The sequence below is a fragment of the Pogona vitticeps genome, chromosome 6 (assembly GCF_051106095.1).
Source record: "Pogona vitticeps strain Pit_001003342236 chromosome 6, PviZW2.1, whole genome shotgun sequence".
Lineage (NCBI taxonomy): Eukaryota > Metazoa > Chordata > Lepidosauria > Squamata > Agamidae > Pogona > Pogona vitticeps.
Window position 1 is genome coordinate 55700207 of NC_135788.1, and position 3863 is coordinate 55704069.

Consider the following 3863-nt stretch of genomic DNA (forward strand, 5'->3'; position numbering starts at 1 on the left):
ATGCCAGCTGACATATTATTGGTCAATATGAAGACTAAGTCTTTTGGTGAAACTAGAATGGACCATTAATACATAGTCCTGGCTATGTTTTCATCAGGATGTGGCCAGAAGCCATGGAGATATATTGTTTTTAATTGCCACTCTTTAGTATCAGAGGTAGTTTGTGGAAGATAAAGTGAAGCTTTTATCAATCTGCATTTTCAAGCTTTGGAATACACAGGCTTGTGTCCAGTAAGGATCATCTTGCTGGTGGAAGGAGAAATTAGGCTGCTTCCCTACCTTAATTTTCTTTCTCCTGTGCTGCCCTCATTCTCCATTGCCACCACACCAAACTCAGTTAGCCAACTCACAATTCTGAAAGGGGACAGTGCCTTCTATCAGTGGAGTGACTTCCACTGGATAAAAACCTCAGCACCCTTTTTTCATTTTCATGTCTTGTTTTGTGTTTCGCCCATGGGTGACTGATTGATTAGGCATCCTTCAGTCTCGAGAAACTATGGTAATGTGCTCTGTATGGAGGACTTGGAACAGCATATCGTGTGGCTGAGAAGGCCAATGTGAGAGTGACCATCCCTTCCACACTGAACACAAATACAGTCTGTCCCCTGTCCAGCTCCCTGATTTTGCTGCTTTTGGGACTGCCTCTTTGCCTCAGCCTGCTGAACAAGGGTCACTTCAAATTGGGAGAGGCTGTGATGCAACACCTTCCTCCAGGCTGAACACTTAGATGTCAAGGTTTCTGTTGAGGTCCATTCCTGAGGCCTTTAGATCCCACTTGCAGATATTCTTGTATCGGAGCTGGGGCAATTTCACTGCATTAATTCTCCATACAGGAGATATTTTGGAATCCGATGTCAAAGGGATCTGATGTTGAGCCATCAAAAACTACGGTGCCCTTCATTTCCCCATGAAAGGACCTGATGATGTTAAGGAGTCGAGGTGGACATCCAATCTTGGGAAGTATTTTAAAAAGGCCCTCCCTGCTAACCAAATCAAAGGCCTTTGTGAGATCTATGAAGGCCACAAAGAGTGGCTGTTGTTGTTCCCTACATTTCTCCTGGAACTGTCTGAGGGATAATACCATGTCAGTGGTGGATCTATTAGCTCGAAATCCACACTGTGATTCTGGATAGACTCTGTCTGCAAGGACCTGGAGTCTCTTCAGCACAACACGGGCAAGCAACGCTGAGAAGAGAGATGCCAGGGTAGTTATTGCAGTCGCCCGTCTCCTTTGTTCTTATACAGTGTGACGATGTTTGCTTCATTTTTGAATTCTTCTTATGCTCTGTAAAACATTTTGTGTTTCTCTTTGTATTGTACTGTACTTTTTAACGTGCACTCCAGTTCGATATTATATTTTGATTTCTCATTTTTATGGTTTCAATTTTTTTGTGCTCTTCATGTAAACTTTATGTGTAGAAATATATAGAGAGTGGTGCCTCGCTTGACAACGATAATCCGTTCCAGCAAAATTGCTGTACAGCGAAATCATCATCAAGTGAAAGTAAAAAACCCATTAGAATGCATTAAAAACTGGTTAATGCGTTCTAATGGGGAAAATACCTCATCGTCCAGCGAAGATCCTCCAGAGGGTGGCCATTTTCTGGTGCCTGTAAAACGAGAAACCAGTCCTAAACACAGGGGGGAGCCATTTTGGACAGCGGGGAGCCATTTTGTGACCCGTTGATCAGCTGTTTCAAAACCACCATTAAGCGAAAAATCGGTTCCCAAAGCAGGGAACCAATCGTCATAAAGCAGATTTTCCCCATTTAAACATTGTTTTGTGATCACTATTGCAATTGCAAAAAACTCATCGTAAAGCGGATTCATCGTGGAGCGGGGTAATCATCAAGCGGGGCACCACTGTATATAATTTGTCGCTCTGATTTTTGTTGATTTCCTTCTGCAAAATTTTTCTTTGTGTCTTTTTAACCCTTTTTATAGTGTGCATGAATATGTATTTTCCTCGAATTTTAATTTAATTTCAGAGTTTTCGTCTTGAAATTTTTAGTTCCTGCATTGCGGTTTGTTTTTAAGCCCTTTTTATATTTCTTTTTGCATCTTAAAATTCACTTGTAACTAAATCATTAAATGTTACTGTTTTCTTCGGGCATTTCATTTTTTTGCAATTGAATTTTATTTTCAGGAGTCATTGGATTTAAGTGTCTTGAATGAATGAATGAATGAATGAATGAATGAATGAATGAATGAATGAATGAATGAATGAATGAATGAATGAATGAATAAGATATCGCTGTGGGGAGGGGACAATGATAACTTCCTCAATGGCTCAAGGGGGTGTTTCTTTCAAAAAGGTTAAGAACCACTGCTCTACTACACACCAGGGAGTGATCAGTATCATGATCAGCACTCTGGTTGCTGTGTGTGATCATAATACTAGGAAGGCTAGAACATCTAGTGAGGATCAAATTGAGCTGATGCCAATGCTTGGATCTTGGATGTCTCCAGAAAACTCCGTGTTGCAGCTTCATATTAAAGAATGTGTTGCTGACACAAAGACCATAATAACAGCAAAACTCCAGCAAGCGTTGGCCATTTTCATTCATCTTTCCAATGGCAAACCAGCCTAGATTAATGGGCCAGGAATTGAGATCAGCACCAACTCTAGCATTAAAGTCTCCGAGAATGAACAGTGCCTCTCTTTCAGGGACTTTTTTGATAGTAGCTGCCAGATCGTCATAGAATTTGTCTTTCACTTCTGTAGTGGATGACAATGTTGGTGCATATGCACTAATGAGGGTTACTGGTCCTGCTGATAAGTGGAGCTGCAGAGACAGGATTCTTTCACTCCCCACAGTAGGTGGAACAATGCATCTCAGAAGAGTATTTCTGACTGCAAAGCCAACACCATATTCCCTGGTCTCATTCGATAGTTTTCCCTGCCAGAAGAATGAGAAGGTTTTTTTTCTTTGACAGATCCCGAGTCTGGCAATCTCATATCTTGCAGGGCAACAATGGCCATCTGCAGTCTACTCAGTTCCATGTCAATGACAACTGTCTTGCGCACATTGTCTATTTCCTGTGGGTCATCAGGAAAGCCATAGTCAGAAAAGTCAGGGGTCATTGTCCGTACATTCCAGGTGCCCAGCTTTAGGATAGAAGTTTTCTTACGACTGTTGCATGGTGCACAGTTATCAATCTGCTTGTCGGGTTTCACCCTAAACCCCACACACCCTAGTGAGGTGCAGTGACCTCTCCCACCGTCAGAAGTAGCCCCTGGTGTCATGCTCTACGCCAATCGAGCAGACTTATAACTGGTAACTGCTACTTCCCGTGTTGATTCGATGCTGTATGCGAAGCTGAAGTGTCCTCTCCAGAGCACGAAGCTTGAGTAAAATAATATGGAGGATAGGCTGTTACCCAAGCAGCAAATCCCCCCTCTCCACATTGCTGAAATAGTCAAGTGGAAAGACAAAAGCCAATACAACTGGTTCCAGCGACGTTGCAGGAATTGCCAGAACGACACGAACTGCCTCCAGGACTCCAGCTCCGGATTTTGCCTCAAGTTTAACTCCTGAAGCCTTTTCCATAAGTTGATATAGCCACAAGGCAATGGAGGTTTGAAATCAGAGTTTTCCTTCTCCTAGATGGGCTGCCTTCCAGGGCTGACGAGCCCTACCTACCCAGCCTGCTCTCTAATAGTGCAGAAGTATGATCTGACCCTTAAAAGTTTCCTACCCCCAGGTGTATGCAATACTAATTGGCTTTCCTATTTACCTAATTAGGGTCAAAAATAGGATTAGAGAATTTCACACATCGTTAGGCGCACGTTCCTGCTCATACTTCTTTAAAGCTGAAACCCCTCCCTCCCTCAGGCCATTTCTATTTACCATATTAGGGTC